General features: G+C 37.9%; 1 protein-coding gene across 2 annotated transcripts in view; it reads right to left on the reverse strand.

Moving 5' to 3' along the window:
• The window catches only part of wipf1b (WAS/WASL interacting protein family, member 1b), a 36,652-nt gene extending 20,942 nt beyond the window's left edge, over window positions 1-15,710 (reverse strand). Inside the window, exons 1-2 of one of the 2 annotated variants that reach the window (XM_051707427.1) lie at window positions 15,638-15,710; window positions 15,266-15,347 (exon numbers count right to left, since the gene is read on the reverse strand). The gene's annotated coding sequence lies outside the window, so the exon portion shown is untranslated. Of the gene's footprint in view, window positions 1-15,265; window positions 15,594-15,637 lie in introns of those variants that run through there. The other variant, XM_051707428.1, reaches the window with a different exon arrangement.
• Between the last annotated feature and the right edge of the window lie 492 nt (window positions 15,711-16,202).

A 16,202-nucleotide genomic window follows, 5' to 3' on the forward strand; every position in this document is an offset into this window, starting at 1 on the left:
CCGATACTGACGTTTTTAAACGGATCGGATATCGGTCCGACGAGCCCGATCCAAATCCGATACTGTGTGTTCGTCATGTTAGTTACTGTCGAGCTCAAAAAAAATTACATAAAAGAACCATTAAAACACAATTAAAGTAGTTCATATGACTCGTGCATTTTATTCATAGCCACTTGAAGACGTGCAATAGCTCTGAATCACAAAAGGCTGTGTTTAATAAGTAAATATATAAAATGCACGCGCAGCTCCAGCGCGTTATTGTATGGCGCTGCTCTGTTTACACACACACACACACACACACACACGTACCTATTTTTAGCCTTCACGCAGTGCGCAATATCTGAGCGCTACTCATGAACGACATCTCAGATGTAGATGCTCAATAGTTAGATTCACTTTTTAATATGCATTTAGAATAGCACTGGAGGTGCTTTTTTACCTGAATTTGAATAAGAAGCCAATTAAAACTACTGTGAACTTGCCTACAAACAGACACATACAGGACTTCCTGGAGAGTTCAGAATGTCAAAATAAAAAAGCGTGAGAGTTTAAAAGTTAAAGGTGTCACGGAGGCAGAGATATGAACTCAGTTGCAGGATTTATTGAACAGATGACTGAAACAGTAAACATTGTGAGTAAATCCAGTTGAGCAGAGTGGCAAACAACAGGCGAGTAATATCCAGACAGGGTATAGACACGATGAACAGATAACTCACAACAGTCTTATGATACTTGCAGGCAATAATGAAGACACAGGTATGTTTGACATAGTAGAAAGTTCTGGAGTCTCAGACATACTATCGATGAGAACAGACAAAGAGTGTGTGTGAAAGAGGGGTATATATATGCAGTCCTTGAATAGCCACTAATGATATGCAGGTGCGTGTAATCAGAACTCATGGGAGAGTGAGCGCTGTGACTGCAGTGAGGAAGAAAGTGAGACCGGTGGATCCGTGACAAAAGGTGCACGATTGAGATATATTACTATTATAATATATTATCATTCGTTTACAAATTATAATAATATTTAATTTGAATGGGTTCAAAAAAATAACTGAATGAAAAGTGAGCTGATATCTTACAACTAAATTGAACAAAAAAAGACATCTGAATCCTTTAAAGTCCAGATACAAGTTGAGAAAAAAAAAAGAAACTGCTTCTTTTCTGCTGATGACTTATACTGGAATTACTGTTAATTTTGCTGCTACATTATCCAGTATACTAGTTAACAATAAAGTTTAATAAGCTATACATTTATATTGAAATAATGTGTAGTTAGAGGTTTGTTTCTTTACATATTAAAGAGTACACCCAATTAGTTCCACACAATAAATGTAAAGATATTCTAAACTGATTATGCAAAAAAAAACACTGGTATCAGATCGGGATTGGCCTATACTGAGATTTCCGATACCGGATCCTAAGAGAAAAAGTGGTATCGGTGCATTCCTAGTCAGAAGTTTACGTACACTAAGTTAACTGTGCCTTTAAGCAGCTTGGCAAATTCCATAAAATTATGTCAAGCCTTTAGACAATTAGCTAATATGTGTACTGAATTGGAGGTGTACCTGTGGATGTATTTTATGGCCTACCTTCAAACTCAGTGCCTTTTTGCTTGACATCATAAGAAAATTAAAAGAAATCAGCCCAGGCCTCAGAAAATAAATGGTGGACCTCCACAAGTCTGGTTCATCCTTGGGAGCAATTTCCAAATGCCTGAAGGCACCACATTCATCTGTACAAACAACAGTACGCAAGTATATACACCATGGGACCACGCAGCCATCATACCGCTAAGGAAGGAGATGCATTCTGGCTCCTAGAAATGAACGTAGTTTGATGCGAAAAGTGCACATCAATCCCAGAATAACAGCAAAGGACCTTGTGAAGATGCTAGAGGAAACAGGTAGACAAGTATCTATATCCACAGTAAAACTAGTTCTATAATCAACATAACCTGAAAGGCTGCTCAGCAAGGAAGCCACTGCTCCAAAACTGCCATAAAAAAAGCCTGACTACAGTTTGCAAGTGTACATTGGGACAAAGATTTTACTTTTTGGAGAAATGCCCTCTGGTCTTACGAAACAAAAATTGACCTGTCTGGCCATAATGACCATCTTTATGTTTGGAGAAAAAAGGGTGAGGCTTGCAAGCTGAAGACCACCATCCCAACTGTGAAGCATGGGGGTGGCAGCATCATGTTGTAGGAGTGCTTTGCTGCAGGAGGGACTGGTGCACTTCACAAAATAGATGGCATCATGAGGAAGGAAAATTATGTGGATATATTGAAGCAACTTCAAGACATCAGCCAAGAAGTTAAAACTTGGTCACAAATGGGTCTTCCAAATGGACAATGACCCCAAGCATACCTCGAAAGTTGTCAAACTGGCTTAAGGACAACAAAGTCAAGGTATTGGAGTGGCCATCACAAAGCCCTGATCTCAATCTGATAAAAAATTTGTGGGAAGAACTGAAAAAGTGTGTGCGAGCAAGGAGGCCTACAAACCTGACTCAGTTACACCAGTTCTGTCCGGAGGAATGGGTCAAAATTCCAGCAACTTTTTGGGAGAAGCTTGTGAAAAACTACCCAAAACGTTTGACCCAAGTTAAACAATTTAAAGGCAATGCTACCAAATACTAACAAAGTGTATGTAAACTTCTGACCCAATGGGAATGTGATAAAATAAAAGCTGAAATAAAATTCTCTCTACTATTATTCTGATATTTCACATTCTTAAAATAGTGATCTTAACTGACCTAAGACAGGGAATTTTTCTACGATTAAAGGTAAGGAATTGTGAAAAACTGAGTTTAAATGTATTTAGCTAAGGTGTATGTAAACTTCTGACTTCAACTGTATATTAATACAATAAATCTTCATTCTGTTTAGGCAATAGTGTGAGGTTTCCATGGTTACATGGGCTGGCCTTTCTCAGTTTAGAAAGCAACATCAACCACGTGATCAATTCGAGCGATACAGATTTATTTATATTTTTGATGCCATGTCAGCAGCAATGGCTATATTCATGACAAAGATGACAGTGTTAAAATTAAACAATGTTTACAGTAGTTTGACAGATACAAAAATCCATATATAACAATAATAACAGTAGTAGTAATAACAATTATATAGAGTTTTTCAGTTTAGTATGTGATAGGAATTCTAAACATTCTCAACACCTTTTTGAAAATGTCCATCAATATATTTTCTGAATAAAAGCGTTGTCTAATATCATTTAGATATGGACATTCTATCAAAATATGTTTTACACTCAAGAAATTCTTACATAGATCACAAACCAGTTTCTCTTCCCCTTTCAATAAGCACGAATGAGTGAGTCTTTGAGTGACCAATTTGACATCTCGTATATACAACCTGGTCATATCTATTTTCAGAGAGGAAATAAACTCCTTGATTTAGTACTGGGTTCACTTCATGTAGTTCGTTACATGCATTCATTCCATTTGCCATTTGTTGTGAATGTACATATTCAATATGGGTTTAACATCAGATGCTGGTACATTTCATTCTGTCATGTCCAACTGAAGTGCTTCCTTAACCGCTTTATCTGCCTGTTCATTGCAAGCCAATCCCATATGGCCTGGTATCCATGAGACAATACTGAAATCTTGTTTTTTTCAAAGGGTCCACTTTTCCTATTATATTAATAATTGTAGGGGGTTCTGTTTTCAGAGCTTCGAGTGCTTGCAGGCAGGATTTAGAATCTGTACAAATTAGAAAGTGACATTGTTGTTCCTTTTCTATTTGTTATAAACCTAGTAATAATGCACAAGCTTCTGCTGTGAAAATTGAACTTTGTCCAGAAATACACTTGCCAAAACGTTTTGGGCCAATCACTACTGCTGCAGATACATGATTGTCTGACTTTGATCCATCTGTGTACACTGGTACATGAGATGGTAAGCTGCATCTTATGTCCAGGAATTTCTCCTGGTAGATGTTTGGATGATTTATCTTTTTAGTATACTGAGCCAGGTTCATCATGATAGTTGGTTTTTTAATATTCCTGGTCAGTATAGGGCACAGATGTGTCGATGTTAGGATATCCAGATTAATGTCCATGTTCTTCAAGTGTGGTTTTGTGTGAATTCCAAAAGGAATTATGTACCTGGGTCTGGCTTCATACAGGTGTGATTGTTGAGGATGAAAGACTGAAGGATATGCTGGGTTACTTTCATTAGCTTTTAGTGTAACTGCATAGTTAAGGGCCAATTTCAGCCTTCTGTTATATAGTGATGGTTCTTTTGCTTCTGTATACAAGCTTTGGATTGGAGAGGTCCTAAATGCTCCTAGTGCAAGTCTCAATCCTGTATGATGTACTGTATCCAACATTTTAATACATGACTTCCTGGCAGATCCATAAACTGCGCTCCCATAGTCCATTTTTGATCAAACAAGTGTCCTACAGAGTCAAGATTATTCACAATCTGCACCCCATTTGATCCTTGCTAGCACTTTTATGATATCCATTGCTTTCAAGCATCTATTCCGCAGCATTTTGATATGAGGGATAAAGGATAGTTTATTATCAAAAGTAAGTCCTAGGAATTTTGTCTCCTTTATGACTTTTATAGGTTCCCTTTCCAAAAAGAGTTCTGGCTCGAGGTGCATAGATCACAAAATACAAAAATGCATACATACAGTTTTTGATTTAGAAAATGTAAATCCATTTTGTACTGACCAGTCATACATTTTATTTATACATATTTGTATTTGCCTCTGTTACGTTCATATTTTTGCCTTTATAACAAATGCACACATCATCTACATATAGGCTGCGGAATATATTTAGCCCCATAACACTTACAATCCAGTTCATTTTAATGCTAAAAAGAGTTACTGAGTAACTTCCTTGGGGCACTCCTGATTCTTGTACATGCAATTCAGACAGCACATTTCTTACTTGAACATGAAAAATTCTATTAGATAAAAAAATTGGAAATAAAAATGGGTAGACATCCCCTGAAACCCATATTGTACAAATCTTTTAGAATGCCATACCTCCACGTAATATCATAAGCTTTTTCTAAATCAAAAAATACTGCTGCTACTACATGTTCTTTTTTTTTATAAAACCATCTCGTACAAAAGACTCTACTCTTGATCACCTTATAAGATTACTTTTCCCTCGTCTAAATCCACACTGATCTTTTGGTCTTTTTCCAAAATCCACACCAGCCGATCATTGATCGTTCCATGGTTTTGCATAGGCAGCTGGTTAAGGCTATTGGGCGATAATTGTTTGGGTCAATATGGTCTTTTCCTGGTTTAGGTATTGGTATAACAGTTGCTTCTTTCCAGTTAGCTGGTATTTTTCCTGATTTCCAAATACTATTGAGTACGTTCAGTTGGATCAATAGTATATTTTGGGGTAGATGTTTCAGGAACTGATAGTGAATTGCATCAGGTCCAACTGCAGTGTCATTGGAGTTTTTAATAGCTTTCAGAATAGCTTAATAGCTTCCATTGTAAAAGGCTGATTACACAGTTCGGTGTTATCTGAAGAGAAACAAAATTTTTCCTGTTCTTGTTTTATTTGTATTTCCAATCTGGGAAGGCCATTTTATAGTAATGAATTTCTCTCGAATGTCTCCAATTTATTAGCAATATTCTGTTTCGATGTTAATAAAGTATCTTGATTTTTTATATGTTGTATTTGTAGTCCTCCTTCCTTATTTTTCATCTTTCGTATCATATCTCATACTTTTTGTTGGTGTCTGTGACTGTGACGTATTTTTTCCAACTCTGCCTCTTTGTTTCAATAATAATTCTTTGTGCTTGTGCTCTATACATTTTCAATCTGATGAGGTTTTTGGTTGTTGGATGTTTATTAAAGGTTCTTTCTGCCTTCTTCCAATCAGCAATAGCCTTTTTACAGTCTTCATTGAACCATGGGTTTCTCCGACGGCATGACTTTGTTGATGTTTTTGGCACAGTTTTTTCTGCTATTTCAATCAGTGTATTTATCTGATTAATACAGTATATTTTTCTTTACTGGATCTTGATATTCTTGCCAGTCTATGTTGAACTTATAACAAAGTTTTTGGAAATGATACCAATTAGCTTTTTTTCAATTGCCATCTAGAAGTGTCTTGTTGTATATCTTCTTCAGTAGATGTTATAATCAGTGGGTAATTATCACTTCCACAAAGATCCTTCCATACTTGCCATGAAGTCAATTATTATTTCAGGTTCACACAAAGTTAAATCAATAGTGGAGTATGTTCCATATCCTGGATGCAAATATGTGCTTGAACCATCATTTAGTCAGCACAAATCATTATTGTATATGAACTCTATTTTTCAGTCTGTGGTATTTGTATGTTTACCTCCCAATAATGTGCTGTGGCTTTTAAAGTCACTCATTAATATGTATGGTAATGGTAACTGTTCTAACATTTTGTTTAGTTCTTGTGTTGTCACTGAGGCATCAGGGGGTATATAAATAGAGCACATAGTTGTGGTTTTATGAAGAGTTAGATGTACAGCTACCGCATGCAGGTTTGTATTTACTGGTATGTGGCTGTGGATTATGTCGTGTCTTACTAATATAGCTGATCCACCAGATGGATGTTGTATATTTTTGCCTAAAGTGTTATAGTTATTATACTTTTTCAGTGTCAGTTGTCTATCTATTGTTAGATGGGTTTCCTGGAGGCAGAAGGCAATGGGATACAAAATTGCTGCTAGTTGCTGCAGTTCTGAAAAGCTTGCCTTAAATCCTTGACAGTTCCACTGAATTATATGATTCCTCATTTTCAAGTAAGACAAGTATCTGTCCTTTACCTTTGCATTTTGGAGACAAGCTTCCACTTCGGGAATTTGTAGTCTCTGTCATTCAAAATCGTTGTTTTTTAAACATTCAGTTTTTTGTGTTTTTCCCTTTCTTGATTCACTTTTGTTGACTGAGTTTTTGTATTTTGTTGTATCTTCTTTCCTCTCGACAACTGGTTGTGCTCATTTGATAATCTTTCGTCTTCCTTGGCTTGGGTTTGATTTGTCATTATTTGACTTTGTGTTCCTTGATTCTTCGTTTTGATTGGGTCGGAAGTTGCTGACATGTTATGGTTTCTCACTGTTCACCCAGGTCAAATCAGTCTGGCAATCAGTGGTGCTCATGGTTGGTTTCACCACAGAAGCATATGTTTTCCTCAGGTTAAAGGATGGGGTCTCCTCAACCTTTTTTCATGCTTCAACATAGCTGATCCTTTCTACATATTTTATTATTTGAATTTATTTTTCCTTTATCCAAATTAGACATTCTTTTGTTGAGGCTGGGTGATTAGCTGAACTGTTGCTACATTTTGGCAGTCTTGAACACCCTGGTTCGCGTCCTTCTCCACAGTTGCAGCAGATTGCTTTTCTTTTGCAGAAAGCAGAACCGTGGCCAAATTTTTGACAGTTGTAGCATCTCAATGGGTTTGGAATAAAAATATTGACCGGAACACTCACATATCCAATTTGGATCCTCTCCAGAGGTTGGGATTTATTAAAGGTTATAATGTAAGTGGCTGTCTTAATTAATTGTTCTTTTTTTGATTGTGATCCTCTTGACATTCGTTACACCTTGAGTTAATTCTGATGCTATTTCAGCCTCGCCCATATCGTGTAACTCTCTGGTGCATATAACTCCTTTGCTGCTGTTCAATGATGGGTGATAAAATGCCTTTATCGGTACATTTGCCAGCATATTTGCACGCATGATGTTTCCAGCATGGCATTTCTTGGAGCATTCTACTAGGATTGGTCTGGATCTTAGCTTTTTAACATCTTTAACTGTTCCTGCTGTGGCCGAAATGCCTTTCTGTATTGCAAATGGAGACAATTTTATAAGAAGCATGTCTGTTATTTGTGATTCTAGCAGTATAAATCTCTGCCAATTTTCACTCTTTTGTGAGTAAATGCACCCATTATCTGATTCGTCATCCAATATTTGTTCTGTCATCCGTCATTTTGGGATTTTGTTAACCATGTTTGTATTTTTACATTTTCATCACTCCTGCTCCCCACCCACCTCGGAGCCCAACAGGGGGGTGCACAGAGCCGTGGTTATCCTCCAGTTATGCACCAAGGATACAGGGGTGATATACTTGAGCAAAAGGAACAAGAAATTCATTTTATTCAATTGACCCTAAGCCAACGCTCTTTCGGGTACATCTTGACTAGCCAATTGATTGGACCGGGTCCTTCCAATCTCCCATCTATCTGAATTCATAGCCAAAAGTATTGTGTTGGATCCGAGTCAGCCGCAGCATACACATTCCTCAAATACCAGGTTCTCGTCCTCCCCAGACACGGGTTGCAACTTACGGCAAAGAAGTCGCCCCATTTGTCGCCTCTTATGATCAGCAAGGGGGTGCTAGGGACCTATTCTACCCCGGGTCCCCATGGGTGACGAGGGTCGAGCAATACAGAGGAATATCTTGTATAATTTATGGCAGAAAAAAATATGATGTTTGTTGAAAATGAAAATAGTTGCTGGCTCCAACTGCTAACAGCACTTACATTGTAACCAGTTATTTTAGAAGTTATTATAATATTTGTAATCTTGTAAATGTCTTATATTATATTGTGCAATAAAATGTCACTTCACATGAGGTTCGAGAGGTATTTCTAAAATTAGTTTTGTTTATATCCCAAACTTTATATCTTACTGTCCCACCTTTATGGCATTTTATGAAAAAAAAAAAAAAAAAAAAAAAAAGGCATCCTGTCCTTAGAAAGAGCTTTCATATAACTGATCTTTTTGTATTATTGTTCTCAAATTCATAGTGTTTTTATGCCAGTTCCTGCCAAATTTAGATAATTGTGCAGATGTGGTCTTTTGGGAATCATTCACCAATGGAGCTTGGCTGTCCTCTATTGGACATTTCTGGTACTGCGTCTGAATAAAAACTGCCACAAAAGGTCATTTGATATATTGACCTAAAATTTGGATCAGATCTGGGTTAGACATGTGGCTTTGATTTTCTAATATTTTTAAACTTGTTGATTTTTTGTATACTTTCATTACAATAAATTTAAGATAAAAAAATTCCTTTAAAATTGTACATCAGCAGTGTCTTGACATTATTCTAAAGAATTTTGAAGCAATTCATCTAAACACAAGAGGGCTATTTCAAAGTCTGTTAAAAGTGTAATACTTCCTGCTGCCAGTTGGTGGTGCTATGACCATGACCCATAATAGCCACATCAATGTGATCAGCTCTCATTACCAAACATACAGCTGAATTTATCAAAATCACAATGCACACTTCCTGTTTTCCATTTTTCACCATAAATGTATTGCTTCTCCATGGCGACTCAAATCTGTTCGCAATTTAGCATCTACAATGTCTTGGCATAATATTGCCTAAGTTTGGTGCCAGTCACATGAGTCCCCTAGGAGTATTCAAAAGTTCAGGGCCTGCAATTTTCAAAAAATGCACATTCAATCCAAAATGGCAGACTTCCTGTTGGGCAGAGCTAATGACTGTAATTTTGAAAGTTGTTCGGCTTGATGAGAACAATATGTAGCAAGTTTGGTGACCGTAGATGAAACTGACCCCACCACTTTTATCAAAAGGTGGCACTACAGAGCTCCCCAGCCATGCCAATGTTTTAACCTAATGGCTGACAACTCTGATGTGTGTGCAAAATATCATGAAAATTCAAGCATCCCAAGTACCTTAAAAACATTTGAATATACATAAAAAAGGAATAATTACATTTAATGCATTGCCATGGCAACACTATTTAAGATATCAAGAATCCCTTCAGAATTTTAAATCTGTCTTGACATTATTCTAAAAAAATGTAAACAATTCAGGTAAACATAAGAGGGATATTTTGAAGTCTGTTAAAAGTGCCACACTTCCTTCCGCCAGTTAGTAGCACTATGACTGTGACCCACAATAGCCACATCAATGTGAACAGCCCGCAAGGCCAAACATACGCCTCAATTTTGATGTAAATGTAAAAGAAATTTACGATGCACGTAAAAGATATGAGACACTTCCTTTTTCCCATTTTTTGATGTTACTTTATCATGTCACCATTGCAACACCATTCAATATACCAAGAATCTGTTCACAATTTAGCATAGTCAATGTCTTGGCATAATGTCGCCCACATTTAGTGCCTGTAACATGAATCCCCTAGGAGTATTTCAAATTCCAGAGCATGCATTTTTCAAACAAACAATCCAAAATGGCCGACTTCCTTTTGGACGGAGCTTATGACTGTCGGCAACCAAAGTTGTCCAGCTTGATGAGATCTATGTATGTGCAAAGTTTGGTGTCTGTATCTCAAAAGGGATGTGCTACAAAGCCCCCCAGACACGGCCATTTTCTAGGTGGCGCTACAGATCCCCCTCTACACGCCCATGTATTAACTTTTGCCAATGGCTGATGCTTGTTCAAAATTTAAATGTTAAGTGCCCCAAAAGCCCCCGAAATCTTGAAAAAAAAAAAAAAATCCTTAGGAGGAACAATAGGGCCTCCGCACTTTCAGTGCTTGGGCCCTAAAAAGTGAGAGGAAAGAGGAATGGAGCATAGAGTGGAGGGGAGGGGGAGGACTAGAGGAGCGTGTGCACAGTAAACGTTCTTGGACAGGGACATTATTTACATTCCAGTGTCTAGTGAGCACAGAGAAGATGGACTATGTAAAATGAAATGCTAGATATACAACCTAAAACAGCGCCACTGTCCTGATGCTGGTCTACAGACAACAGTCTGAAATGTCATCATGTCTCAAACAGGCACTTTGGCTGAACATTATGTTCGTTTCGGAATTAGTCTATGCCAGGTCTGTGTTTTAGTGTGCCAGTGTCTACAAAGCCATATTGCATCTCACCTCAGTAGCAATCAAACCTCCTGGCCCAATTCACATAGATATATTAGCCTATCCTGAACAGTATGCAAGATTAGAATTATTGCATATGCCATTGGTTGAGCCAACAGTTTTATGTCTGGTCCAGTGGTGTCACTCAAACCAATAATATCTATAGCAGAGTTCGGAATGGCATACTACCCCATGCTACTCTTCCTACTTCTGCCATATGTGTTTATGGCAGAAATAGTAAGAGTAGTATGATAGTATTCTATTCCGTATTCAGCCTATAATACCTGGAGAGAGGGGTCCACTAGCATTCCCCTTAAATATAAAAAATACCCCCATTTATAAATAAAATATATAGGAAAACATTTAATTTTATGTTGACACAAAATAGGGATGCACGATATATCGGCCGATAACCGGGAAAATCAAAATATTATTGTGCCGATAATGGAATTACTGCCGATATTTTCGCCGATCATTTGTTATGGTTTATTTTCTTGCGGGCTGAGAATCTCTAACTGACTCTGGCATCTTTCCTTCAGGTAGGGACTCGGGCAGTCTCAAGCGACGCATACGTGCGCATACACAATGTGTCTGTGTGAGTAAAAGTCAAGCTCATGTCGCTCTGTGAGGATTATTTCAACATCTCTGCACCTTGTTACGTTGTTTTGTAGCTGGACAAAAACAAGTATGCTACTTGGGAGCAATCATTTTCACTTCTTATTTCCCAGATTTTGTTTGTTCCATAGCACATCATTACTTAATGCTATTAAAACAAGCCCAACAACCTAACACAGTGCATAGATATGGACATAATTATCAAAGAGTGACGCGAGATGGCTAAAAACACTACTTTGAGAGTGAAACGAATGTGCTTGTTGTATTTTACAAGTTCTAACGTTATGACTCATGACTATTAGATTTGTATGATGTTACCTATTCCAATTATGACTGTTGTGTTCACATTTCATAAGTTATACAGTGGAACTGCCTGCCACAGATGAGCGCTGTAACAAGCGTCTGTGAATGAGACACGCATAATCACAATGCAAACATACACAATCACACAAACCATCACTGCACTCGCAGTCTGGCTGCTAGCATAAATATTACACCATTTATACATAGATAACGGTTTTTATTGTGTGTTTTGTTGTTTAATGTTTGTTACATGCTGTTAATTTATCACCTCATTTTGGTTTAATACATTACAGATGTTTGAGGTTCATTATTCTCTCTCTGTGAGCGAGTCATCAGGATTACCGTAAGCACATATATTAAGGGGCTCCATACAATTTAGGCAAGTGTATTGTCATTCAAATCAGCATTCATATGTAAGATAGTCACATTTTTTATTCATGTTACATCCGCTGAACCTTAAATAGCAGCAAGTCCAAATTCAAAGCTTTTAAATGACACCTATTTTTCACATGAGAAGTTTTTAATGAATTAGCAAGCAGTTCCAGGTTAAAAATTACAAAAAAAATGTTTTATATTGGTTATCGGTCGGGGCCTGGGTAGCTCAGGGAGTATCGATCCAGTGTGCTGAGTGACTCCAGCCAGGTCTCCTAAGCAACCAAATTGGTTCGGTTGCTAAGGAGGGTAGAGTCACATGGGGTAACCTACTCGTGGTCGTGATTAGTGGTTCTCGCTCTCAATGGGGCACGTGGTAAATTGTGCGTGGATCGCGGAGAGTAGCATGAGCCTCCACATGCAGAGTCTCCACGGTGTCATGCACGACGAGCCACGTGACAAGATGCGCGGACTGATGGTCTCAGAAGCTGAGGCAACTGAGAATTGTCCTCCGCCACCCGGATTGAGGTAACCGCGCCACCATGAGGACCTACTAAGAAATGGGAATTCCAAATTGGGAAAAATTTTTTTTTTTTTAAATCAGTTATCGGTATCAGTATTGGCCACAATGAGCTGTGAATTATTGATTATCTGTATCAGCCCAGAAATTGCATATTGGTGCATCCCTAACACAAAGTTTAAAGCTGAAGTGTATAATTTCTAATAGGAATTAAATGTTGTGGAAAATATCACTGTTTTCAAACAGATTCCAGAAAACTCTCTCTGTCATACAGTGGCTCCCGCCCTATATTCAAACCATTGGTCAAGCCAATTAACCCTCACATTTTCATTTGGAACATGAAAGTAAACTATTGCAGGGTAAACTTCAATTGCAGTGAATGGAAGAGGGAGACCACAGCAACTATTGTGCATTCCCATTTTAGTCTACAACTAAAGACAAAAAAAAAAAAAAAAAAAAAAAAAGTTACATGTACATGTCTTTCCACAAGAGAAACAAAAACGAAGTAGATGCCAAATCTACTGTCACTCCCTCAGCAGCTGTATAAGACACCCCATCGCAGCTGTGGAAACTAGTTTTTTTTAGACTAATTCCAGGGCAATGGAATACATAGTATAATGCTAGAAATGAACACTAAATAATAATAAATACACACACACACACACACATTTTTTTTATTTATTTGTTTACGTTTGCTAGATTTGAACTACACTGCAAAATAAGGTGGAAACACGCCATCACAGTTTGAAAAAAGGGCTTGACGGACAGCTCTCTAACAAACACAAATGTTGAGTGTCACAGAGCTCAGTACACTTGTAAAATCAACCTTATAGTTGACTTTGCTTTTTAAGCTGGGATATGAGAAAGTACTTTTCACACAATAAATTTTTCACACAATAGCTTTAAACAAATCAAACTCACTCTTTCTCTATAATGTTAATTTAAGTAACAAATTGAGATGGGTGGAGTCCTTTGAAGAGCCCACAAACCTACAACATCATACTCTATATGCAGAATCAGAAAGGAAGGGGCCACCCACAGTGCACCATGCATTAGAAAGTATCATAACATTGTAAAGCAGAATATCTATCATTTTCTCTTAACAATGCTTGCTTTCTGCAAAAAAGTGGCTTAGAAATGCTTAGTATAATGCAATCATGTTCAGGCAAAAAAAAAAAAAAAAAAAAAATGCAGACCATCTCTCATTCTGTCTTTCCATCACTTTGTAGGCAGTCTTTATGCCGAGTGTCAGAAAGGAAGTGGACAAAATTGTTCACACCTCTGGCTACATGCAAGTCTGAATCTAATGGGTGATCTCAGAGCCCCATCACATGATTTCTGAATCTCACTATATTGCTGCTCGAATAGATCACTGAGCCAGACAATAGAGAAGTAGAAGTTCTAACAGTACTTCTCTAAAAGAGAGGAAGTTAATGCAGAGAGAGAACTCAATTTGTGCGGTTTATTGGAGCCTAAAATGACTTGAACCTACTTCAGTTCTCACTAAAAACTGCACGCTTATATATTCTACATGATGGCAGCGCACTGTGTTTTAAAACCAATCACAGTTGCTTAATAGTGTCACATTTCACACTTGCTGTAACCACTTGAAAACAAAAATCACAGGACAAATAAGCATCATAAGGAGTTCGAAATGTTATATTATCATACTACTCTATTTCTACCATATCTAGGCTATATAAAGGCAATAATTATTAAGAGTAGTATGGTAGTATGCAAGCCAGTCCAAACTCCGAGGCATGGTCCAATACAATTCTTTAATGCAAGAAGGCCTAACAAGTTGTCAGTTTGAAGTATATTCAAAAGTTTTCATAGCAGTAATCTGTTAGATACACTGATATTAACTCCCAAGTGTCCTACTTGTTTGTTTTACAAGACATTCCACATGAGTAAATGCACAGACCCACAAAACACCAAACCATCTCACACACAAACACTTTCAGGAAACCTATTTACACTGGGAACGAATGAGCAAAACTATGAATGACACAGTGTTTGGAATAATTTGTGACATGACTGCATTCTGCACATAAGTACTGCAGCCTTTCGTTCCCAAATATAAAAGGAAATAAATGTTAGGAGAAAAGAAAGAAGAAAAAAAAGCATATGACTTGCATTGGATCAGACTGTGGAGACCTCATGGCCTTTCAAATTAGAACCACATGCTCCTTCAGCAGCAACAATCAGCCTTTAGAACCTCTCAGCTACAGTGTATCAGTCAGTATCACAATGTGCATTTGGTTAGGATTTGATTGCCAGACAAAAGCAACTAATTTTTTGCTTCTCTAAAAATACACAAAGATAAAATATTTTTAAAACTCGTGTACCCTGCCACATACACAAACTGGCAACCCAGGAAGTGGGGGGGAATTTGCTTCCCCTAAAAGTTGGCAGCGCTCGCGCTTTTGTAGATGGAGAAAAAAAAAAAAAAAAAAAAAGCAATTAAGCAATGACACTTTATCCGAACAATAACAAACTAAGCGAACACTTTCAACCTTAGGACAGTAAATAAATCACGGGGGTATCCGTTCATAAAATTAGTTCCTTAAATTGCACACATTCTTATAAGCGACACTGACGCGAACACTTACTGGCGTTGTGCGTCCTTTCCCCGCGTCTTGCAGAGCTGCTCACGAACCAAATGCAGCAACAATCAAATTCATCATGAGGCATCTACACAAACACAGAGGAACACAAGCTTTGGGCCACTCCTTCATGGCAGAAATCATACACACACACACACACACACACACACACAACTTCTCCCCACTGTTTCCGCCCCAGCGTGCGCTGCGCTCGCTTACAGCCCCATCATCAAATTTACTGAACAAACGTTCAAATCGTATTAACATTGCATGGGAAAATCCAGTTAATACGTCCAGTATCACATCTCTTTAAATTAGGGAAGTAGAGCACAATATTTCTTCTGAATAAGACGCGAGGTCTCCTAATTCGTTCTTTACCCATGTTTTTCTTCCTCCACCGACACAGCAGACTCTTCGTTCCCTTTATCCGGGACATTGGTCTGTGATGCAATATTTCCAGATGCGCGAGATTACCCCGAGTTGCGCTGAAACATCTGTCTATCAAACTCTGAGGAGAGAGAGAGAGAGAGAGAGGAGTGTGTGTGTGTGAGTGTTTTACCTTCCACTCTTTGTTGATTGGGTTGACTTGACTTTGACTTGAATATTGCTGAATTTTAAAGAAAAATGTTGCTATATGAAATACGTCTTCATGCATGGGTTTAAATATACACTCACTTAGCATTTTATTAGGAACGCTATGGTCCTAATAAAGTGCCAGGCATGGTCTTCTGCTGTTGTAGCCCATCCGCCTCATGGTTTGGCACAATTCTGAGTAAATTCTAGAGACTGTTGTGCGTGAAAATCCGAGATCAGCAGTTACAGAAATACTCAAACCAGCCCGTCTGGCACCAACAATCATGCCACGATCGAAATCACTGAGATCACATTTTTTCCCCATTCTGATGGTTGATGTGAATATTAACTGAAGCTCCTGACCCATATC

The sequence above is a fragment of the Myxocyprinus asiaticus genome, chromosome 9, assembly GCF_019703515.2.
Source record: "Myxocyprinus asiaticus isolate MX2 ecotype Aquarium Trade chromosome 9, UBuf_Myxa_2, whole genome shotgun sequence".
Lineage (NCBI taxonomy): Eukaryota > Metazoa > Chordata > Actinopteri > Cypriniformes > Catostomidae > Myxocyprinus > Myxocyprinus asiaticus.